At 43.9% G+C, this 25,767-nt stretch overlaps 1 protein-coding gene across 4 annotated transcripts in view; it reads left to right on the top strand.

Annotated features, from left to right (window-relative positions):
- Positions 1 to 14,440: 14,440 nt before the first annotated feature.
- ANXA4 (annexin A4) overlaps positions 14,441 to 25,767 on the top strand; it is an 86,421-nt gene continuing 75,094 nt past the window's right edge. For 2 of the 4 annotated variants that reach the window (XM_024242717.3, XM_054548106.2), the window contains exons 1-2: positions 14,441 to 14,665; positions 21,656 to 21,727. The gene's annotated coding sequence lies outside the window, so the exon portion shown is untranslated. The remainder of the gene's footprint in view (positions 14,666 to 21,655; positions 21,728 to 25,767) is intronic. The other 2 variants (XM_002811936.6, XM_054548107.2) reach the window with 2 other exon arrangements.

The raw sequence follows: 25,767 nt of genomic DNA, 5'->3' as shown, positions 1-25,767 counted from the left end.
CTGCAAAATATTTGAATAGGCACTTTACAAAAATTTAATTTTTTCTTTATTTTTAGTTCTTCATTTTGAGATAATTTTAGACCTCAGGAAAAAGCCTACAAAAAATCTTACGTTTCCTTCATCTGGCTTGATATCTTGATATCTTACATAACTGTAGTTAATCTCAAAATCAAGAAATTAACATTGGTACCCATCTTCAGAGCTTATTACAATTTTAACAATTGTGTCGCTGATGTCTTTTTCCGGACCAGGAATCAAGCCAGGATTACACATTGTATTTACTTGTCATGTCTCCTTAAGTCTCCATTAACCTAAGGCAGTTCTTCAGTCTGTCTTTCATGACCTTAAGGTTTTTGAAGAGAACTGGCCAGTTAGTTTGTAAAATGCCCTCAATTTGTATTTGCCTAAAGGAAACACTCAAGTATGGTTACGGATCTTTGCAAGAAATAATGTATCCTTCTCAGTTCATGATATCAGGAAGAACATAATGTCAATATACTTTATCAGTGGTAAAGTTAGCTTGGATCATTTGGTTAAGGTGGTATCTGTCTTGTGTCTCCACTGTACTGTTACTATTTTATTTCTTTTGTAGTTAATAAATATATAATGAGGCAATATGTAAATATCCTGTTATTCTCATGCTTTTGCTCCATAGTGCTTTTACTTCATTGCTTCTCTATATGATCTTGCTATGAGCCCTTTTTTGATACATGTATTGTAAATATCTTATCCTACTCTAAGTCTTGCTTACTCACTCTCTTAATGTCTTGATGAGCAGAAATTCTTAAGTTTAATATAATTAAATTTATTTATTTTTCTTTATGGTTAGTCTTTTTTATGTCCAGTTTAAGAAACCAAACCTTCACCTACCACAAGGTCATGAAGATATTAACCTATGTGTTCTTCTAAAAATTTGTTTTTCTTTTCGTGTTTGAATTGCCAGTCTATCTGTAATTCATTCTTATTTAAATAGGTATCAAAATTCGTTATTTTTTCACATGATATCCAATTGATCTAGCATCATTTATAGAAAAGTCTGTCTTTTCCTCACTACACTGCCACTTTTGTCATAAATCAGGTGACCATATAGGTGAGGGCCTGTTTCTGCCCTCTGTCTTCCACTCCGTTTGTCTATTTCTCTATCTGTATATGAATACCACACTGACTTTAAGTGTCATATTGTTGAGTCTTGATAGTTTTATATCTCTGGCATTAATCTTTTTCTTCAAGATAGACTTTGCTATTTTTGGTCGTTTGCATTTTGGTCTAAATTTTAGGATAGGTTTGTCAGTTTCTATATACATACCTCAAACTCTTGATAAGATTATTTGGCTCATTTGAATTTATGGATCAATTTGGGAGCACTACGTATTTACAATATTAAATCATAAGTACCTTCCTCCATTAGATCTTCTTTATTTTTCTCAATAATATTTTTCTTTTTTGAGATGGAGTCTGCTCTGTTGCCCAGGCTGCAGTGCAGCGGCACGATCTCGGCTCACTGCAACCTCCACCACCTGGGTTCAAGCAATTCTCGTGCCTCAGCTTCCCGAGTAGCTGAGACTACAGGTGCAAGCCACCATGCACAGCTAATTTTCGCATTTTTAGTGGAGACAGAATTTCACCATGTTGGCCAGGCTGGTCTCTATCTTCTCACCTCAAGTGATTCACCTGCCTCAGCCTCCCAAAGTGCTGGGATTACACGTGTGAGCCACCGTGCACGGCCCTCAATAACGTCTTACAATTTTCAGCATAGTGGTCTTACACAACTTCCATTGATTTATTCCTAGGCATTTGATATTTTATAATTTATTTTTAAAACATGACTACACGAGAAGATAGTAGCATAGAGCAGTGGTTCTCAATGGGAAGTGATTTTGTCACCCACGACATATTTGGCAATGTCTGGAGACATTTTTGGCACAACTTAGGGCTGGTGCTACAGGTGTCTAGTGGATAAGCAGGAATGCTGCCTAACATCCTCCAGTGCCAGGACAGCCACCCCACAACAAAGAAACATCCAGCCCAAAATGTCCACAATGCCATTCTCAAGAAATCCCAGGATAGAGTTAAGAACTTCCAGAAAGATATCACTTCATAGTCATTATTTTTATACACTGTTCATGGATTTTTATATTTCACACGAAGTGATTTACAGTGACATTTTCATCATATTAAAGTTAGTTTTTATTACTGGGGTGTGAATAAAACGTACTGTGTTCAGTTTATAAAAAGATGTTATAATTGTTGGGAGATAATTCTCCATGGCTTCTGTGTTTCTGGAAACCTTCTGAGCAAAAGGCATTGACAGTTTTGTTCACAGATATTTGCATAACAGACAGTCTTGGAAAGTTAAAGATAGTGACTCCCTGCAAAGAGATTTGGAGATGCCTCTTCCTGAGATATTCCAGGGTAACAGAGCTAGAGACCGTGCCCTTTATTCCCTGAAGATTTGCTTACATTCTCCAGGGAGAGGCCAGGCACAATGGCTCACACCTGTAATCTCAGCACTTTGGGAGGCCAAGGCGGGAGGATTGCTTGAGACCACCCTGGGCAACATAGTGAGACCTCACCTCTACTTTTATTTAAAAAAAAAAAATCTGTTCTTTAAACCCAGGAGGGCTGGGCATGGTGGCTCACACCTGTAATCCCAGCGCTTTGGGAGGCCAAGGTGGGTGGATCACCTGAGGTCAGGAGTTCGAGACCAGCCTGGCCAACATGAGGAAATCCCATCTCTACTAAAAATACAAAAATTAGCCGGGCATGGTGGCGCATGCCTATAATCCCAGCTATTTGGGAGGTTGAGGCAGGAGAATTGCTTGAACCTGGGAGGCAGAGGTTGCAGTGAGCCGAGATTGTACCATTGCACTCCAGCCTGGGCGACAAGAATGAAACTCAGTCTTAACAACAACAACAACAACAACAACAACAACAACATCCATGAGGATAAGCAAATTTGTGAGCAGTCTCCTTCTAAGATGGGAGTTTCTGAGGTTCAATGTTCTTCAGCTGTGACATAGATCCACTGTCTGCTCAGTATCCACCTGGGCCTGCTTCCACATGGCCCCTATGCGACCTGGAGGTAAACGAGAACCTACGTAAACATAATGCTCATGCTGCCAGCTGCACTGTAAGAAACTGTCTAAATCTGTTTGGGTGTGTTGTTTCCTTACTGGTTGAATCTATGGAAGATTGGTAAATTGACCTAACAACTGCAGTAATCTCTGCTGCTTAGGGATTGCTTGATAATCACCCATTAGCAAGGCCTACTGCCAACGTAGGAAGGGGAGGAGGCGCTACTAATGTCATATATTCGCTTTCTCCATCCAGTAGTGATGATAGGGAAGTGCTGATGGGTAAGGCAAAATTATGTCTCCATCAACAGTTGCCCAAACCTGCCTTTTAGGTCGATGGGTTTGAAGTGCCCTGAGGAGTGCTGGCCCCGAGAAGCCAAAAGCCACGATGTCACTATTTATATTAAAATTCATGAGTTTGTTGTAGTCACCAGTAGGCCTCCCTGTGTCTACTAGGATGCAGAAGGTAACAACATAGGGCCTGGTTCCATCCCACTCAATGTTTGAGACTTATTTCCTGGAGGCTGTGTCCTAGTTTTATTCTTGGGATCTGGAGTCTCCTGCAATGACTGGGTCTTTGTTAATTAACTTCAGCAGAACTGGCTCCCTTCCCTTCTTGCATGAGGCTTCTCAGACCTCTAGTGGACTTTTTCCATCCATCTGCCAGACCTACCCAGACTTGCTCAAACTTAGCAGTGGCCACAAACTTAGCTCAAGCTGAAAGCTCTACTACAAAAACCTGTATGAAAGAGCTGAGTGATGATGCTGACTCTCACCCTGGACTATTTGCAGCTGCTTTGTTTTTGAAAATAGCCAAATTAACTGCAGTCACTTCAGGGCGATCCACATCCACCTAGAGTATTTGTGAAAACAAGTGAGACCATGTTGATCCCTATGATCAGAGCTTATTTTCATAATGATGGCTTGGTTTGATGATGCTTGAATATGAGCTGCAGCTCAGCAGCAGAAGGGCACAACCTCAAAGAGCAGATGTTTTTTAAAAAGCCAATAATTGAATTAAAAAAGGCTTCCTTGTCAGCTGTCATGCATCTGAGTAAAGGGTGGGGTAGGACACTTCCTTGGCAGCAATGATCTGCAAATGCATTATTTGACTGTCAAACTATGCTGAACTTTATATTGATATAATGCAAATGATTAACCTCCCTGTGGTCAAACAAGGTTTCTTTTTTTGTTGAGCTGCAGCAGTTCATGGCAAGCAAAACAGGTTTGGGGGAAGGAAAGAAAAGGTGTTGCTCTTTTGGGGCAGGAAAACCAGAAATACTAAATGCTGACGCTATTTCTTAGTTACATTTTCTTTTCTTTCTTTTTTTTTTTTTTTTTTTTTGAGATGGAGTCTCTGGCTCTGTCGCCCAGGCTGGAGTGTAGTGGCACGATCGCGGCTCACTGAAAGCTCCGCCTCCTGGGTTCGCGCCAATCTCCTGCTTCAGCCTCCTGAGTAGCTGGGACTACAGGCGCCCGCCACCATGACCAGCTAATTTTTTGTATTTTTATTAGAAATGGAGTTTCACCGTGTTAGCCAGGATGGTCTCAATCTCCTGACCTCGTGATCCGGCCGCCTCGGCCTCCCAAAGTGCAGGGATTACAGGCGTGAGCCACCGCGCCCGGCCCTTAGTTACGTGTTCTGTGGAATATTAGATTTTACCGCTTGATGGGAGTGGGGTTGGGGGTGTCGCTCGCTGTGTCTGTAGATCAGGTAAACGAGAAGTTCTGAAAATATCTAATATCTGATATCTAGAAGTGAGATAAACTGGGCAATACCTCTTCCCAAACAGCAGTAGAGTTCATCAAGTAAGATTATTAGAGTGCCGGCCGGGCGCGGTGGCTCACGCCTGTAATCCCAGCACTTTGGGAGGCCAAGGCAGGCGGATCACCTGAGGTCGGGAGTTCGAGGCCGGCCTGACCAACATGGAGAAGCCCCGTCTCTACTAAAAATAAAAAATTAGTTGGGCGTGGTAGTGCATGCCTGTAATCCCTGCTACTCCGGAGGCTGAGGTAAGAGAATCACTTGAACCCAAGAGGCAGAGGTTGCAGTGAGCTGAGATCACACCATTGCACTCCAGCCTGGGCAATAAGAGCAAAACTCTGTCTCAAAAAAAAAAGAAAAAAAAAAAAGATTATTACAGTGCCAAAAGCGGACCTTAGTCAAGAAGCTGTGCTGATCGAAGGCATGTTGCTTATCAGTTACCTTGCTATGCCATGCATTATTTAGAGGCCCAGGTTGGATGTGGAGCAAGCTGTGGGTGCCACCTTTTCCTTGGAGACCGTGATCTGTGACTTTCTTAAGATCACCAGTTAGGAAATTACGGTAAAGTTGAGATTCAAACTCCTATTTTTATTTTGGAATTTAGTGAGGTTTTCTTTGCAAATAAATATGTTGTCAGTTTTTGTAAATGTTTAGTAGACAACTGAAAAAAATAGCCTTTAATAGTAAAATGAAGCATTATCAAAAACGCTTGTTCTTGTGGATAGAGTAAATTTTCATCTTTAGGGATATTGAGGCAAAATATTTATTTGCTTAATGAAAATTAACATCTGAATTAGTCTTAAGACTTACTGGAAAATAAAACATGAAGAATTATTGGTGTTAAGCTATTAATCTGCTATGACAGCTGTCATCTTAGATCTAACACCAGAAAACTGTTGGTAAAAATCTGCAATTTGGCTGGGCCTGGTGGCTCAACACCTGTAATCCCAACACTTTGGGAGACTGAGGCTGGAGGATCACTTGAGCCCAGGAGTTTGAGACCAACCTGGGCAATATAGTGAGACCCCATCTACAAAAAATAGAAAAAATTAGCTGGGCATGGTGGGCATGCCTGTAGTCCCAGCTGAGGAGTCCAGCTCAGGAGGCTGAGCCAGGAGGATCACTTAAGCACAGGAAGTTGAGGCTTCAGTGAGCGGTGATTGCACCACTGCACTCCAGCCTGGGTGACAGACTGAAACCCTGTCTTAGGAAAAAAAAAAAAAAAAGAAAAGAAAAGACAGGAAAAGAAAATAAGTTGTTTTCTCTGAACTCTAGTCCAGTTCATAAATATTAATTCTGCCTTATGAATAATAATATTCAGATTTGTCCATTTTTGGCCTGTTTTAATCTATGAAAAACATAGCAGAAGCTGTTTAAAATTTACTTTTGCTTCATACTGTAAAACTTAAAAAGTACTTTCTTCTTTGACCTCTTAGGTGTTATGTTTTTTATGTTCCCGAATTTTTTTTACAGTTCTGTGTAATTTTTTATGCTTACTAATCCTTGAAAGTTGAAAACTCTATCCATGCTTTGCATTTGTTCCAATATGGGATGAGCTAATTTTTTTTTTTAATCTGGCTTTACTGAATCAATGAGCTAATTCTTTTTGGCTCCCTGCCTGTCTATTTTGATGCTCTTAGAATCTTCCTCTCATTATCCTAGGCTGCAGGGTTGGGTACCTTCCAGTAGCTTGAAAGGATGGCAGAGGAAGCCATCTGGCAAGGAATGTCACCCTGGCAAAGTTTCTTCTCAAGGCTTTGCTGACCCACTGTCCCAAGGAGCCAAAGGTTATCTGGCCTCTAGTCTCTCCTCCTCACTGGCCAGCAGCCAGACTGGACGTGGCCTGGCCATCCTCCTGAGACTACCATTGCCAATATTGTAACAGTGAGAGAAATCGAACATAGCTGACTCCATCTTGCTTCTGACATCACGAGCTAACTGCCTTCGTGCATTCCTGCATGTAGACTAAGCTAATCATGGAAAGAATTTAGATTATAGTTTAACTGTAGAACTAATGATTATCTCTGTTTTGAAATAGACCCCTGAGGAGATAAGGAAGTATGCACACAACACTTAAACAATGCTGTCTTGACGATTTGTAGCAATAAGGTGGACCTGACAAGCATTTGACCATGAACAAAGAAGTTTTGCAACCTCCCTGGAGCCCTGCTGATGCCCAGATGTGTGTGGTCACCAATTACCTCTAGACCTTAACCCCTCTCTGTTCTCCCTTCCCCTAACATAAAAGGAGCCAAAAAATCCATGAACTTAAGATGATTCTTTAGGATACTAGGCCATCATCTTCTCAGTTTGCTCGCTCCCCAAAAAAAAGTCATCTTCCAGCCGGGTGCTGTGGCTCACGCCTGTAATCCCAGCACTTTGTTTCTCCGGTTTTTGAGATAGGAGGGGCCCTCTAGTAGTGTCAACTTGAGTATAGTGTACCCACAGTTTTATTCCAGCAAACTTCACTGATGAGTGGGTATTCAGCAACATCTCAAACAATCCCATTCACTTGTTCCTTCTAGGTTTATTCCACAGTCACCCCTTGTCAACCCTGCCCAGTTCCACTGAAAGTAGCCAAATGAGAGACAACATCCTGTTGTCCCCAACTCCACAAGATTATGGAATGAACCTTTGATACTGGGGAATTGTAACAGTGAAAGAAATCGAACATAGCTGACTCCATCTTGCTTCTAACCTCACAAGCTAACTGCTTTTGCTCATTCCTGCCTGTAGACCAAGATAATCAGGAAAGAATTTATTTTATATTTTAACTGTAGAACTAATGACTGTCTGTCTTTTGAAACAGACCTCTGAGGAGGTAAGGAAGTATATACACAAGTAACAATGCTATCTTAAAGATTTATAGGAAAAGGGTGGATCTGACAAGCAGTTAACTATGAACAAAGAAGATGTGCAACCTCCTTGGACCCCTGCTGATGCCCAGATGTCTGTGGTCACCAGTCACCTCTGTACTTTAACTCCTTCCCTGTTCCCCTTTCCCCCAACATAAAAGGAGCCTAAAAATCTATCAACTTAGGGTGCTTTAGAACACTAGTCCACCATCGTCTTGGTTTACTGGCTCCCTGAAACAAAGTCATCTTCCTTGCCCCAACTTATTGGCTGCTATGCAGTAAGCAGTATGAGCTTTGGACTGAACTGCAGTATCAGAGGGGAGACTTGCCACTCTGGGAAAAAAATCCCCTATTTCCATGTCTTGGGCCATTTCAGTGAGTATTTAGAGAGGAGATTCAGAAGTCTAGGCTAAAACCCGATTTTACCTGGCGGTGTTCTTCTTGTCTATCGCTCCAAAAAGTAACACTCAAAATTCAGGGGTGTGAAACAACCACAATCATTTATCATTATCTCTCATGATTCTGGTGATTGACTGGGCTCAGCTAGTTAGTTCCCACTGCGAATGTGTCAACTGGCTACCATGAGACAGCGATGATACTGGAGTGGCCTTGAAGGCTTCCTTATTCACATGTATGGCACTGGGACTGGGAAAATTCAAACTGCTGGGGCATGAAACAGCCAAAGCTCCTTGACTCTTTATTTTCATGGGTTCTATTTACTTGATCTCCGCAACATGGTGCTTTCAGGGCTGCTGTACTTATATACTCCAAAGGCACATGTTCTGAGCAAGAGACCTAACTGATGCCTAGAGCTAGATGACCAGGTCTCCTTTTAAGACCCAGTTTTGAAAGTCACATAGCATTACTTTGGTTGTGCAGTCACAGAAACCCATCTAAGAAGCCTACCTGGGTTCAAGGGGAAAGGACTTAGATGCCACCTTTTGATTGAGGTGGGGGACAGGGTTTTTGGAAGAGCACATGGGACTGAACATATTGTTGCCGCAATTCTGAAAAATACAGTCTGCAGCAGGAAGTTTAATGCAACTTGTTGAATTAATAAATGATTGTGTATCATTAATAGTAACACTTCTTGACACCTACTCTCTGAGAGTATCTAACTCATAGAGCCATGTGAGGACTAAGTCATTAATATCATATATTTAAAGCACCTAGAATACTGACTGGCACATAGTAAGTGCACACAGTAAGTAAATGTTAGCTGTACTCTATAGTTAAGAAAAATTAGAAGTCCATAACTATAGTATTAACTAATTACCCTTCCCCATCATTCAATTCTCAGTTGTTCATTCTGCTATTCCCTTTTTTTAGAAAAACGTTTATTGGTTTGTGTCCTTGTTTAGGTGGAAAAGCTTTCACCATCTGAAAACTTCTTAAGAAAAGGTACATGGGAGATAAACATTTTGGAATTGTACGTGTCTAGAATATATTTACCCCCACATTTGACTGCTAATTTGTATGTATATGAGAATCTATGTTAGAAATAATTTTCTCTCAGCATTTTATTTATTTATTTTATTTATTTAGATACAGAGTGTCGCTCTATCACTCAGGTTGGAGTGCAGTGGTGCCATCTTGGCTCACTGAAACCTCCAGTTCCCAGGTTCAAGTGATTCTCATGCTTCAGCCTCCTGAGTATCTGGGATTACAGGCGACCACCACCACGCCTGGCTAATTTTTGTATTTTTTAGTAGAGATGGGATTTCACCATGTTGGCCAGGCTGGTCTTGAACTCCTGTCCTCAAGTGATCCACTCACCTTGGCCTCTCAGAGTGCTGGGATTATAGGTGTGAGCCACTGCACCTGGCCTACTCTCAGCATTTTAAAGATATTATTCCATTGTCTTTCAGTTTCATGTGTTGCTACCGAGAAATCAGATGCCATTCTGATTCTGGATCCTTTATGTGAAACCTTATTTCCTCCTGGGTACTTGTAAGATCTTCTCTATGTCCTCAGTCTTCTGAAGTTTTATCACAATGTGCCTTGGTGTGGTTCTGGTTTTGTCCATTGCACTGTGCTCAGTGAGCACTTTCAATGTGGAAATTCATGCTCTTTAGTTCTCAAAATATATCATTGAATTATTTAATTCATTTCTTCCCATTTCCCAGATGTCCAGGGCTGGCTTTCTAATCTTCTTATCCTTTCTTATTTCTTTCCCTTCTCTTTGCGTTCTGTCTATGCATTCTAGGATATTTTCTAACTTTATCTTCTTAACATTCTACTCAGTTTTTTATTTTTGCTATCAGATTTTTAATTTAAAAGAGCTGTGTTTGGTTCTATGAGTGTTCCTTTTTTAGCATATTTATTTATTTACTTATTGAGATAGTATCTCACTATGTCACCCAGGCTAGAGTGCCGTGGCTGTTCACAGGTGTGGTCATAGCACACTATAGCCTCAAACTCCTGGGCTCAAGTGGTCCTCCTGCCTCAGCCTACCAAGTAGCAGGAACTAAAGGCTCATGTCATCGCGCCCAGCTTTTCTGTTTTATTTGATCTTTCTCAGAGAAGATCAATAATAGATTTCTCAGTTTTCTTCTCCCCCTATACTCTTTTTCTTCCTTGTCTCTTTTTTCCTGTTAGCATGTTTTGGGTTCTGTTTTTAATGTCAGATCCTTCCCCTACATTGTGATGACGTTCAGCTGCCTGCTCTTACTTAAGTGTGCCAGATTTAGCAAGAAAAAGAAAGAAAAAAAGACAGGACATCTGGTTAAATTAGAATTTTAGATAAACAATGAATAATTTTTAGTATAAGTATGTCTCATGCAATATTTGGACATACTTATAGTACATGAGTATTTTATATTTTAGTAAAACATTACTTGGTGTTTCACTGAAAATCAACTCTAACTAAGTGTCCTGTATTTTATCTCGCAACCTTAAGAGTGAGATCTACAGAGCTGCCTAGAAGCCCTGAGTGCCTGCGTAAGTGGGTGGGGCTTGACAAAGGTGAGTTTACCAACAGGTTGCTCCAGTTTCATTGCATAAATGATTACATCTCTTCAGGTCTTTCCTCTTAGATTCCCCAAAGAAAAGCATTCCAAACTCTCCATCCTGGTGAGTTTGAACCTGGCTGCCAGAGTTCTAGGAGCCAAGCAGGAATAATACGAAGCAGCTCAGTAGACATCATCTTAAGTTTCATACGGCTCTTCAATTTCAGTACAGTAGCCCTAGTCTTGTGTTAATCTCATGGCCTTGGTGAAAGAGGGTTGCAAGTTCTTTGCACCCTCCCACCCCTCCCCACTCAGGGATGGAGCCTAATACCCTTCTCTTGAATCTAGGCTGGCTTTGTGACTGGCATGACCTACAGAATGCAACAGAAATAATGTTCAACAGCTTCCAAGCCTGCATAATAAGAAGGCTTGTAACTTCTGCCTGGATGTCTTGGAGTATCCTTTCTGGAAACCCTGAGCCTCCATGAAGGAAATCTGACCCTGAGCCTGCCATGTGAAGGGGCATGTGTAGATGCTCTAATTGACAGTGCCAGTTGAGACCAACCTTCCAGCTCTTCTTATCATGGTACCCAATATGTGAGTTTTCCAGACTGGCCCATCTGCCAGCTGGATAACACCAAGTGACCTTTCTTGATGCCAGGTGGAACAGAAGAATCGCTCAGTTCAAATTCAGACCCACAAAATCATGAGATATAATGGTCATTGTTTTTTGTCACCTTCAAGTGTTGGGGTGGTTTTTTAGGCAGCCTTAGATAACCAGAACACCTTGACTACATCTGGTGTCCCCATTCCAGAGAGCCACTGCATGATTCTTCAGAGAACATGCTTCCAATCATCCGCCCTCGTGGAAGAGCAGCAGTAGCCACTGTGCAGTGTTGGGGATGCTGACTGCTTCTTGTACAGACTTACAAGAAATCGTCCTGGGTTTAGTCTCACCTACACACCCACTTTCAGACACATCCAGTGCAGCAAACTCTCCTCTCCCGAGAAATCCTACTGTCATGTTGCTTCTTGGTTTTCCCTACTCCTGGTTTGGAAGTCAGCTTTCTCAGGTCTGTTAAGTCAGTTATCACCTGTCCACGTGCTTTCCAGGTTCCAAACTCTTATTATTTTTCCTCTCTTGTTCCCTTGTCCTTGTGAGATTTTTAATTTTTTTTAATTTAAAAAAGTGGATTTTTTTGGGGGGGCGGGGTGGGGACAGAGTCTCACTCTGTCACCCAGGCTGGAGTGCAAAGGCATAGCTCACTGCAGCTTCAAACCCCTGGGCTCAAGTGATTTTCCTTCCTCAGCCTCCCCAGTAGCTGGGACTAGATGCGTGCGTCACTAGGCTTGGCTAATTTTTTTTTTTTTTTTTTTTTTTTTAAAGGGACATGGTGGGTGGGGGAGAGAGTCTCATTATGCCCAGGCTGGTCTCAAACTCCTGACCTCAAGCCATCCTCCCATCGCAGCCTTCCAACATGCTGGTGTTACAGGTGTGAGCCACAGCACCCAGACCTATCTTTAATTTAAAGGCTCCTTGGAGTGGAATTTCAACAATTATATTAATTTTTAAAATACTCTTAGATCAGGTTTCCTAGAAACAGAGCTTGACCCCCTGGGATTCTTGTGCAAGTGCTGTAGTGAGGGTATTCTCGAGGGAAGCCTCTGAGTAAGTGAGGGAAATAGGATAGGCCAGACGGAGAAACTGAGCAAAGATACGGTTTCTGATGAAGTTTATCCTTAGTCTGATCCCATGGGAGCTCTGGCATATGAAGGGTACCACAGATTTATTCCTGGCCTTTTATACGTTAAAAAAGTTAGCCTCTGGCCATGGCTTCCCCAGTCTGGTCTGAGCACAGATGTCAGCAGAAGGGGGCAATGAGGGGGCAGTGAGCTGGGGCTGGATGCACCCACCTAGTAAAGGTTATTCAGGCGGGGTGCCAACAGCATCTACTTCATTCCTAACCTTTATTTTTTTCATGTAGCCTAATTTTTTCTTTCTTTTTCTTTTTCTTTTTTAGGGACAGGTTTTCGCCATGTAGCCCAGGATAATCTCCCAAACTCCTAGCCTCAAGCAACCACCTGGGCCTCCCGAAGTGTTGGGATTACAGTCTGAGCCGCCTCACCCGGCCTAATTGTTGCTTGTAAGGGATGCAGTGTCTCTCTAATCTTGCTTAAGAAATGAATTATCTGTATTTCATTTTTTTCCTACTGTTTGCCCTTTAATTTTTTGTTTTGTTTTGTTTTTGTTTTTGTTTTGAGACAAGGTCTCACTCTGTCACCTAGGCTGGAGTGCAGTGGTGCAGTCATAGCTCACAGCAACATTGAACTCCTGGGTTTACAATGATCCTCCTGCTTCAGCCTGGCGAGTAGCTGGGACTACAGTCGTGGCTATGCGCCCGGCTAATTATTTTACTTATTTTTTCTTTTCTTTTCTCTTTTTCTTTTTATTTTCTTTCTTCCTTTTTTTTTTTTTTTTTTTGAGGCAATGTCTCACTCTGTTGCCCAGGCTGGCGTGCAGTGGCGCAATCTCAGCTTACTGCAGCCTCCACCTCCCGGGCTTGGGTGTTTCTCCCACCTCATCCTACTGAATAGCTGGGACTACAGGCGCATGCCACCACACCCCGATATATATATATCTATAATAAATATAAAAAATATATTTATTATAGATATATAATAAATATAATAAATATAAAAAATATATATATATATATTTTTTTGAGATGGGATTTCACCACGTTGGCCAGGCTTGTCTCGAACTCCTGGGCTAAAGTGATCCACTTGCCCTGGCCTCACAAAGTGCTAGGATTACAGGTGTGAGCCACTGTGCCCAGCCTTAATTTTTTAAGTTATCATATGCAGATAAAAGAGGCAGAACCAGTTTTAGTATCCAGATCAGTCTGATCCTAAAACCCATGCTCTAAACCATATTAAACCACCTTTTAAAATTACATCTTAATGAAATAATTTAATGTTACCTCTCCAGCTTTAAGGGTGCCATTAACCACTTAGATTTTGATGTGTCGGATAGAAAACACTCCCCAAACGGGCTATTCTCTGTTTTTTAAAAAAATTGAATTTGCCTACAGACTCAACGGATTCATTCTGCAAGCATTCACTACGTGGCGGAATTGCTGCTGGGCATGGGTGCAAAGACGATCTAGCCCTAGTTGGTGTCTTCAAGAGGCTGCGTCCAGCAGGGGAAGCAGATATGAAAACACAAAACTATTACAAGGGATGAGCGCCGCGCCAAGCCGAACCTGGGAGCTACGGACAGTGTCTAAACCTCAGTCACTCACAGGAGTACAAAGATCCGGGGCTGCTCCTAACTCCTACTCCAAAGCTTTCCCGGCCTGCTGGGCGCACAGGGAAGACGGAAGTGCTAGAAACTTTTGGGAATGTGTGTTTTCATGTGAAAGAGGGAAACGAAATGTACCCTTCAGATTTCACTTTCTACTTTTCCGGCCACGGGCTCGGCACGACCTGCCGTTGGGAGAGAAACGGTTTCCCAGGGTGGGGGGAAGCGCGGATTCGCCGCGGGACTCCGGCTTGGCGCGGAGCTGGGCGCGGCAGGCGCAGGGAGGAACTGAAGAGGTGGCCCGGGCTCGGCCCTCCGAGTGTGTGGAGCGCCTGGGAAACCGGACTCCAAGAATCCAACTGCTCCCACCCTGCGCGGCCAGGAGCGGGGCTGGCGATACTGGGGACACTGTCCAATCCGGGCAGGGGGCGAGGCCGGGGGGTCGGGCGGGCCTGGGGCGCCGGCACGTGTGGAGGGCGGACCAGCCAGGGGTCGAGGCCTGCCCCTCCGAGAGCTCCTGGTGCGGCCGTCCCGGCCCGGGGCCCCAGGTGCGCTTCGTCTAGAGAGGGATTTTCCGGTCTCGTGGGCAGAGGAACAACCAGGAACTCGGGCTCAGTCTCCACCCCACAGTGGGGCGGATCCGTCCCCGATAAGACCCGCTGTCTGGCCCTGAGCAGGGTGTGACCTCCGCAGTCGCAGAGGAGGAGCGCAGCCCGGCCTCGGTACGAAGGGTAAAGGGGCTCCGGGCCAGAGGTCCTGGGCTCGGGGAACGGGGAGCGTGGCCCGGGAGCGTCTCGCGGGGATGCCTGGCTCCGCGCTGCACCCCAGAGTGGGTGCTCGCCACCGGCTTGCGGGCAAGCCCGGGCGGCCACAGGGTGGTGGGGGCCAGCGGGCCCTGGACTCGCTCCGGGTGGGCGAGAGGGAGGCGAGCGTGGCGTTTAACCACTGGCACCATCCAAGACATCCAGGGCCGCTTACACAGCTCAGGACGCGGGTCACAGACCACGGCAGTTATTCATTCAGGCCATGTGCTGGGCTTTGCATCAGAAAGAAAGGACCGAGATAATCTTGCCTGTAGCTAACTCCGCCTAACACCTCTTACAGTTTACTTTTTAATTCTTTACTCCATTTAAGAAACTTACTCCTTTCTCCTAGATCCTTACCACTTTCTTACCTTCTCGTGTGTCTAATGCCCTCGGCACAGTGCCCGGCACATCGGAGTCTGATTATTATAGGGTCCATGACTTGAGTTGGCTGGTGGCGCAGACTCACCATTTTGTCATGACTTTGACCAGCTGGAGACTTTGGGACCAAGGAGGAATGCTTCTCAACAATTTGCCGGCAGAAGTGCCCCCCGGGGCAATGCAAGTCTTCTGAGCTGATAGAGCAGAGTGGGTCCTGCATAACTCGTGCTTTACATGGAACTGGGCATCTGCTCTCTCCTGCTGACAGTGGGAAGGATAGATAAGGTGTCCCTCTCCAAGTTAACCATTCTCCTGCCCACCAGTCCATGACACCCCACCATCCCCTTCCATTCCCTACTGTTTGCCCTTTAATTTTTTGTTTTGTTTTGTTTTGAGACGAGGTCTCACTCCTGTAGCCCAGGCTGGAGTGCAGTGGCTGGATACAGCTCACTCTGCCTCCTAGGCTCAGGTGTTTCACCCACCTCAACCTCCTGAGTAGCTGAGATTACAGGCGCATGCCACCACGTGCCTATAGTCCCAGCTACTCAGGAGGTAACTGGTAACTCTATTGATAACCAAACCCTAGATTTTTTTTTTTTTTTTTTTTTTTTTGAGATGGAGTTTTGCTCTGTTGCCCAGGCTGGAGTGCAGTGGTATGATCTCTGCTCACTGCAACCTCCACCTTCTGGGTTCAAGAGATTCTCCTGCCTCAGCCTCCCGAGTAGCTGGGACTACAAGTGTGTGCCACCACGCCTGGCTAATTTTTGTATTTTTAGTAGAGATGGGGTTTTAACATGTTGGTCAGGCTGGTCTTGAACGCCTGACAGGTGATCCACCTGCCTTAGCCTCCCAAAGTGCTGGGATTACAGGCATGAGCCACCATGCCCAGCGGCCAAACCCTGGCTTTTTAGTTGCCAGGGAATTCTCAGACACAGGTGGAAGAGCAAGTAGGAGAGGAAGTGGACAGGAATAAGAAAAATGGATAACCCCGTGACCCAAGAGCTGCTGACTCCCCAGAGCCCTATCAGGCCAAGGCCATCCTCATTCAGCTCATGTCAGATTTCTGTTGATTGAGGATATAGACACAAGTACACCCCTGCTGCCACCCACACATAGACAGGCACAGACACACAACTACTGGATCAAGGGTTTCTGTGAATTTCCCTCCTAGATGTTCTTGCATTTGGTTAGGGATAATGTTTCTCTGCAAGCAATTTAGAGAGTAACCTGCACAGTCAAGCCATGTACCACTCCAGGCCTTGGTGTTTAAAGGGTGAGCCTCCTGGTCATCCCCAGGCTCATGTCCAGTGGCATGTTTCTTTGTTTATATCTAGCCACTCATTTGTTTTCCTGAGTTCATTTATTATCTGCTTGTAGACTAAGCCTGCTTTTCTCCAAGGGAGATCAAGATGAGTGGCAGGCACTGGGGATTGTGGGCAGTGTGCCAGGGAGTACCTGAAGTTCCAGAATAAACAAGGGGCGAGGAAGCCTGGGGAACATAGCAAGACCCCATCTCTACAAAAAGTTTAAAAATTAGCTGGGCGTGGTGACGCCCACCTGTAGTCCCAGCTACTTGGGAGGCTGGGAGGGAGTTTCGCTTAAGCCCAGGAGTTCAAGGCTGCAGTGAGTTATGATCACACCACTGCACTCCAGCCTGGGTGATAGAGTGAGACCCTGTCTGAAAAACAAACAAACAAAAACAAGAGGAGGAGATTTTCTTTGAGTGTCATTTTTACACAAATATTTGAGATTAAAAAACACTTTTTATACTAAAACAATCACAGATATATTTTGAAGTAGAATCCAAACATTGTATACCTTTTAAATCTAAAACAAGAAACCTCGAAAACATTTTGCTTGGGATTTGGGCTGCAATTTGGTCCAAACCTAGCCCTTGAGGGTTTGTTTTCACTGCAATTAGGGCTACTTATGGAGGCAGTTTGATAGACACTGCAGTGTCCTCCCTGGAGCAACTTTAAGTAACACTCATCCTAGGCTGTCTTATCTAATCTTCACTTCAACATGCAATGGAGTTATTAACATTGGTATACAGCTGAGGATCCCAAGGTTCCATATCATCCTTGGTCAAGTTCAGACCATTTGTGAACTAAAGCTTAAATCCAGCTGCCAGGATACAAAAGCCTGTTCTCTTATCCTCTCCGCCCTACCATAACTCCATCAGTGCTTGGTTCATAGTAATTTGGATTTGTGGCTTCGTAGGTTGTTAACTAAATCTTGAACAAGTGTTTTTCTTTTTCTTATTTTCTTCTTGTCAAGCTGATGTGAAATGGGGTTGAATGAACTAGAACTGTTTCAACTGGAAAGGGAGAGCACCCCTGTTGTCCCAGCTACTTGGGAGCCTGAGGCAGGAGGATCCCTTGAGCCCAGGAGTTTGAGACTGCAGTGAGCTATGATTGTGCCACTGCACTCCAGCCTAGGTGACAGAGTGAGATCCTGTCTCTAAATAAAAAGAAAAAAAAAGAAAGAAGTTTGCAGTGAATGTGAAGGGTGCATGCTAGCCAGCAGCCCTAAATGCCAGAGGTGTTTGACATGTGGACAAGGGAATAAACTCGCTCTTTGAGGTGTTTGGCAGAGCTGGGTGGTGGGCTCTGGTTGAATTTGAGGAAGTGGCTTTTAAAACCCATAGGCTGGGTGGCCTTGATGTTGGCGAGAGCTCTCTCACTACAAGTGTTTAGGCAGAGGTTCACAGCCCTTTTCTGATGGAGCTGGGAAGGGTTAGCAGGTAAAGCTCAGTTAACTTCTAAAGCTATAGTTCCCAAGCTTCAGGGTGCATCAGAATCACCCAGGAAGCTTGTACAATATGCAGATCCTGCTTATTTAAGCAGCTCCCTGGATGATTGTGATTCGGGCCTCACTTTGAGAAACTATGCTTTATTTTTTTATTTTTTGAGACAGAGTCTCTCTCTGTCACCCAGGCTGGAGTGCAATGGTGCCATCTCAGCTCACTGCAACCTTTGCCTCCCAGGTTCAAGCGATTCTCCTGCCTCACCCTCCTGAGTAGCTGGGTCTACAGGCACATGCCACCACACCCAGCTAATTTTTGTATTTTTAGTAGAGGTGGGGTTTCACCATGTTGGCCAGGACCTCAGATGATCCGCTTGCATCAGCCTCCCAAAGTTCTGGGATTACAGGTGTGAGCCACCACGCCCGGCTGAGAAACTATGCTTTAGAAACACTTATATGAATATGTGCATACTTCATAAATTGAATAAAGCATTAATAAAAACATACCACTTTCCCAAGGAAACTTAGGTTTTGGTCATTATGTATAAACTCTAGGTAATGTGATAAATGCTAAAACCTTCCTTCTCAAGGATAGTTCTTTTGTTTGTTTGTTTGTTTTTGAAGCAGAATCTTGCTCTGTCACCAAGGCTGGAGTGCAGTCGTGCGATCTTGGCTCACTGCAACCTCTGCCTCCCAGGTTCAAGTGATTCTCCTGCCTCAGCCTCCGAAGTAGCTGGGATTACAGGCACATGCCACCATGCCAGGCTAATTTTTGTATTTTTAGTGGAGACGGGGTTTCACCATGTTTGCCAGGGTGGTCTCAAACCCCTGACCTCATGATCTGCCCGCCTCGGCCTCCCAAAGTGCTGGGATTACAGACGTGAGCCACTGCGCCTGGCCAAGGATAGTTCTTTATTATACCAATCACATCTCCCTTGTGATTTGATTAACAGGTGTTTTTTTTTTCTCTGCAAACTCACCACATAGTCTTACAGTGCTAACACCTCTAGAACAACGTGGAGCTCCAACTAAAGGCTTTTTTGTTTGTTTGTTGTTTAACTTAATTGAAACTGAATGGATTACCACATTAATTCCCTGAGGAATTTAGGATTTCTATCTAAGGCTTGTTGGTTTTATTGGGAGTAATTTATTAGTGTTTGGTTTTGTTTGAACTGGACTGAGAGCTTTTGCGATGGGGACCTGAACCACCACCTTTGAAGAATTCTTTTTAAATATTCAAGTTGTTTGATGTCAGTAAATTGCCATAATGCTTCTTTGTCCACACTGCTTGACGTGAAAAAACAGAGTGAATATTATATTGCAGCTAAGTGTCAGACTGTAAATTACTATGGAAAAGACCTTCTACAGCCTGGTCAACATGGTGAATTCTGTCTCTACCAAAAACAAACAAACAAATGAAAAAAAACTATAAAAATTAGCCAGGTGTGGTGGTGCGCTCCTGTAGTCCCAGCTATATGGGAGGCTGAAGTGGGAGGATCACTGGAGCCCAGGAGGCAAAGGTTGCAGTGAGCCAAGATTGCACTACTACACTCCAGCCTGAGTGACAGCAAGACTCTGTCTCAAAAAACAAAAACAAAAAATCCTTCCATTTTCCTCCTCCTCCCCACGAAATAACTAACCCTTGAGGCCTAGAAGAAACACACAGAACAAGCAGCCTGACATGTAACAGAGCAAGAAGCCCCCCGTGTCCACCTCTACCTCATTTTGTCAAGTCATCAAGAGACCCCCAGGCCCAGTCACTGTGGATTCATTCCTCTGGGTTTAGGCACTCACCTGCCCCCCCTCCCCACCCCACCCCAGAGAGGTAGCATATTAAATCATTAACAGAATCTAATATAAAGAGGCCCTGTGATTACTGGGAACAAGTTCTCCTGATTTATATGCGATTGAACCATCTTCCCTGGAGTAGGTCCTTTAGAGCTATAAGCCCTTGCCATGACCAGCCCCCAGCATCTTCTGTCTTACTCCTCCTCTACAGGGGACTTAGGAAAACATTTTCTGAGTCTTATCCAACTTTAGCTTCTGCTATGTTACTTTTTGATGCTGTGCAAGCACCTGTTGACTCAGTGGTTCTCACCCTTCTTAGAGTCACAGACCCTTATAACAATCTAACTGAAGCCATGGATCTTTTCTTGATAAAAATAAATATACACTTAACATTTTTCGTACAATCTCAAGGAGTTTATAGACACACTTCTAAACTCAGTCATGGATACAAGTTGAGTAATGTGTAATGAGTTGCAGTCAAAACATACACAAAATTGTTACTTTTTTAATTTTCAGAAAGGGGGTCTTGCTCTGTAGTCCAGCCTGGAGTGCACTGGTGTAATCATAGCTCACTGTACCCACAAACTCCTGGGTTTAAGCAATCCTTCCACTTCAGCCTCTAGAGTAGCTGGGACTACAGGCATGCCCAGCTTATTATTATTATTATTATTTAAAAATGTTGTACAGATAAGGTCTTGCTATGTTGCCCAGGCTGGTCTCAAGCTCCTGGGTGATCCTCCTGCCTCGGTCTCCCAAAGTGCTGGGATTACAGGCATGAGCCACTGGCCCGAAATTATTTTAAAATATTGTATAAAATTACTGTGGGGGACAAGAGAAAGGATCCCCTTTGCCCTCTGAAGGTTTGCTGAAAAATCAACTCACAAAAGGAGGTAATTAGAGAAAAGGCAAGCCAGGCGCGGTGGCTCACGCCTGTAATCACAGCACTTTGGGAGGCTGAGGCGGGTGGATCACGAGGTCAGGAGATCGAGACCATCCTGGCTAACATGGTGAAGCCCCGTCTCTACTAAAAAAATACAAAAAAAATTAGCCGGGCGTGGTGGCGGGTGCCTGTAGTCCCAGCTACTCGGGAGGCTGAGGCAGGAGAATGGCGTGAACCTGGGAGGCAGAGCTTGCAGTGAGCCGAGATCATGCCACTGCACTCCAACCTGGGCGACAGAGCGAGATTCCATCTCAAAAAATGAAAGAAAAGGCATACATGGGGGAAAATACATATATTATGGGGAAATATTAATTTTACATTTTTTCATTAATTTTACATTATATTAATATATTAATTATAAAATTATAACTAATTTTAATAAATTATATTAATTTTACAGTATATTACATAAATTATGGTAATTTACATTATTAATTTTACATTATATTAATTTCACATTAATTTTATATTAATACATATTTTATGGGGGAATATTCATTTTCCCCCATATTATACATGAAGGAAAATCACAAAGTGATTTTACTTAATATTCCAGTGGTGTGCAGATGCTTGTATACCCTACTTCTTTTTTTTTTTTTTTAAATACAGGGTCTCACTCTGTTGCACAAGGCTGGAGTGTAGTGCACCTGACTAATTTTCTGTATTTTTTGTAGAGACGAAGTTTTTGCCATGTTGCCCAGGCTGGTTTCCAACTCCTGGGCTCAAGTGATCCACCTGCCTCAGCCTCCCCAAGTACTGGGATTACATGCGTGCACCACTGTGCCTGGCCTACACCCTACTTTTTAGAGGAAAGGGAGTTGGGGAAGTGTGGATGTTTTAGGGAGGTAGCAACTGATGTTTGAGGGAATTCAATTGGCTCGAAGAACATACAATGGCCTGAGACAGAGCCTCTTGGGCCCACAGAACAGACAATGGTTTATGACAAAAGTCCGTCCAGGTGTGTTGACAGACTTTTGTCTTTCCTACTACAATAGGAATTCAGTTAATGAAAACTCAGGGAAGGGACTAGGGGTAATTGTTTCCTTTTTTGGCAGGTCCAGACTTTAGGCAGATAAGGGAACTTCAGAGAACAACCTTGGGAGAGACAGAGGATTGAGAGACAGGAGGTAAGAGGGGGGATGTCTGGTTCAGCATGTCAAAGCACCATATTTTGAGATATCAGTTTCTGAGCCCCAGCAGACATACACATTGCAGCCTTGTTTGTAGTAGCAAAATAGTGGAAAAAACCTAAGTATCAGTAAAAATCTGGTTAAATTATGGAACATCTATGCAGTGTAATACTATGCAGCTGTTAAAAAATGGTGCAGGTTGATAGGAACTGATATAGAATGATAGTGAAGATATTTTTTAAAAAGTAAAGTACAGCTTTGTGTGGTATGCTACCATTTTGGTGTATAAAAATGATGGAGGCTCTCACGCCTGTAATCCCAGCACTTTGGGAGGTTGAGGCAGGCAAATCACTTGAGGTCAGAAGTTTGAGACCAGCCTAGCCAACATGGTAAAACACTGTCTCTACTAAAAATAAAAAAAAAAAACAGCTGGGTGTGGTAGTGCGCGCATGTAATCCCAGCTTCTAGGGAGGCTGAGACAGAAGAATTGCTTGAACACAGGACGGAGGTTGCAGTGAGCCGAGATCATGCCACTACACTCCAGTCTGGGTGACAGAGTGAGACTCCATCTCAAAAAAAAAAAAAGATGGAGGCTGTCTATATTCTCATATGCTTATTAGTGCATTAAATACTTCTAGGAGGATACACAGGAAAATTATAAGAGTGGTTGCCTGAGGAGGGGGAAGGAAAGTCTTACAGACTTGTTGTTATGTACTTATTTGTACTATTTGAATTTGTTATGTTTATGTATTACCTATTAATTTTTAAAAAATAGAGCGCTACAGAGATCACCTGCCCATTGAACAGTGTTTGTGAAGAAGGAGAATTAAATAGAAATGAAGAATGTATAATTATCAGATTTTCCAACCTTAAAATTAACATTTGATCATATACTTCCTTATATGTGTACAAAGAACTAACATGCCAGTATCCTTCAGTTTCCAATGAGGTGAAGCAGCCACCGCTCATTCTTGCCGTGTGTTTCACTTGGACAGCTGGTTCCAAAAAGAATATAAAGTGCCTCTAGTTGGATGGTGAAGAAAGCTCTGCTTTTGATTTTGTTTTGTTTTTGTTTTTCTAGGACAGGGTCTCACTCTGTCACCCTGGCTGGAGTGCAGTGGCACAACCATGGCACACTGCAGCCTCAAACTCCTGGGTGCGTGACCCTTCCACCTTAGCCTCCCAGGTGGCTGGAAGTATAGGCATGCGCTGCCACACCCAGCTAATTTTTTGTAGAGACAAAGTTTTACCACGTTTCCCAGGCTGGTTTCAAACTCCTGGAGTCAAGCCATCTGCCTGCTTTAGCCTCCCAAAGTGCTGGGGTGACAAGCATGAGCCATGGCGCCTGACCTAGCTCTGTTTTTAAATGGTCTGATTGGTTCCAGTGTGTCTTTAGCTGCAGAAGCAGAGAGAGGAGGTAGATGGGATAAATCAGGGCCTGTAGACTAGGTAGACCTGCTAGGGCAGGGGCCTTTGTCAGAGAAATGTCTCCCAGTGATATCAATGGCCTTGGGCACTGAGGGGCCTGACCTTGGCTTTGGAGCCTGGACCCCTGTCTTCAGCCAGACTGTGTCTTAGTCTGTGAGGGACCTGCCTCTCTGCTGGAGATGTCGATAGCTAATGTTCACCAAGTGTCTTCTGTGATCCTGACCCTGTGCCAGACATCTGGTATGATATTTTATTAAATTTTCACCCATATTAGGTGGGTACTAGTATTTTCATTGCCAATGTAAGATGAGGAAACTGAGGTACAAAGGGGTTGAATAGTTTGCTCAAAGTTGCACACTGATGAGCACAGTTCAAATCCAGCACAGCCAGGATTTGAACTGGTCAGTATGACTCTATATCCTATGCTTTACCACTGTGTATAATGGGTTAAAAATGGGGGAATCAGGCCAGGCGCAGTGGTTCATGCTTGTAATCCCAGGCTAAGACAGGTGGATCACCTGAGCTCAGGGGTTCGAGACCAGCCTGGGTGAAACCCTTTCTCTACCAAAAATATAAAACAATTGGCCAGGCATGGTGGTACATTCCTGTAGTCCCAGCTATTGCAGAGGCTGAGGTGGGAGAATCGCTTGGGCCTTGGAGGCAGAGGTTGCAGTGAGCCAAGACCATGCCACTGAACTCCAACCTGGATGACAGTGAGACCTTGTCTCAAAAAAAACACACACAAAAAAAAACACAAAGTGAGGAAATCAGCTGAAAAAGACAGGGCTGGGAGATTAAGCTATGGGGCTGAATTCTTTCAGAGGGGAAGGAGAGCCTAAGTCCAAACCACTTGGCCAAGATGAACTTGATATTGATTTAGGTCATTCTGAGTATCCAGGAGGTCCAGGTGAGGAGTGGAGAGCAGAGGCTGAACCAGGACGATGTGCTGCATCATGACTCTGGTGGCCCATCCTTGTGGGAGCAAGACTTAGGGCAGCATCTAAAGGCAGAGGAGGCAGCTCAGAACCTTGGGGTAAGGTCTTCGAGAGCTAGGCAGGAGGTCAGTGGCCTCTGCCGAATGGGCAAAGGTGCATTTATTTATTATATATGTAATGTGACAGGCACTAGAGATTCAAGAATGAAACACACTGACTCAGGGAGATAAGTAAATCAATAATTCAAAAATCATAGGACTGTATGATCAGTATAATAATTTGATATATATGTGCAGACTGCCATGGAGTAACAGAAGAGGTGCACCTAACTCTATCACTAGTGGTCACAGAAGGCTTCCTGGAGGAGGAAGGTTTATATTGAGCCAAGGCTAGAGAAGAAGGGCTTATGCACAGTCGTGGAGATGAGAAAGCTAAGCCAAAGCACACTGAAGGAATGGCATGTCTGTTACAGCAGGCAAGTCCCAGAGGTGGAGATGGAGGTCCCTTAGAAACTAAGTCCATTCTGTAGATGTATGGGAGACAGGGCAGATGAGTATTGAGGGACAGGTCCTCGAGGGTCCAAGGATCCCATGTAAGGAACTGCTGGCCTGGACTATAAATCCCTACTTCCCTTTGTATCTGTTCCAGTGCCTGGCAAAGTTATGTAATAAATGTTTTCAGATAAAATGAAAGTGCTGGGTACCAGGAAGGAAATCAAGGCAGAGATTTAGCCTTGGAGAAACATGACTCCTTGCTTCCCTGCTTACCCTGTCCCGACCTCCAATGTTCATCTTCGACATGGTCTCCTTCCCTGATTGACATAATCTGGGTCAGGGGCCTCTCCTACACACTCCTGACTCTTTCTGTGATTTCCCCAGCATGGGAGTGGAAATGTTCACACCTTATTATGTTTGATCACATACCTGCCTCCTCTCTTCAGCTTTGAGCTCCACTGAGGGCAGGGACCATGCAGACCTGTCTGGCTAGCACAGTGCTGCTGTGAGCACATACTCGGCCCTTGCTAGAAGTGTGCAGTATGAATGGACAATTTCTCATGGCCTAGAAAATTGAGTCCACCCTCTAGGCCTGGCCTGCCACAAAAACGATCCAGTTTTGAAAATTACTTTTGTAGCTCTTTCTCCCTTCATGGTGTCCTTAAACTCCCACTCAACTCCAAACTAACTAGTCTTTTCCAAATAAGTCTTAATGTTCATAATCATAGCAGGAGCTTTGTTTTTACTGTTTTCTCTGCCTGGAAAATTCTTTCCCTATTGAAATCCCATTATTATTCAAAGCCTAAGTCACATGAGAGCTCTTTTAATTTCTTAGGGGGACATTGTCCGTCTTCCTCAACCCTGCATTGTCCATCTTCCTCTACCCTGTAATAGTTCTCACATGCCGCTTTGTCTTTAAACTAGTTATATACCTGTTCTGTTTCTCTTAGATTACGTGCTCCTTGAGAGCAAGATCATGTCTCCTCCATCTTTCTCCTGCCACGCCTAGTACATGATAGGGGCAAAATAAATTTTAAGTAAGGACTATGAGTGCCTGCACACATAGCGAGTGGCAGTTTTGGAACTGGGGTCTGAAAACCACTTGCGTAAGAATCAGGGCCTGGGCTAATTCTTATGAGGAGAATGCCAGGGTTGCTTATTTAAACTTGATTAAATGAAG

This window comes from Pongo abelii, chromosome 12 (genome assembly GCF_028885655.2).
Source record: "Pongo abelii isolate AG06213 chromosome 12, NHGRI_mPonAbe1-v2.0_pri, whole genome shotgun sequence".
Taxonomy (NCBI): domain Eukaryota; kingdom Metazoa; phylum Chordata; class Mammalia; order Primates; family Hominidae; genus Pongo; species Pongo abelii.
This window is presented reverse-complemented; position numbering and strand designations above follow the sequence as displayed.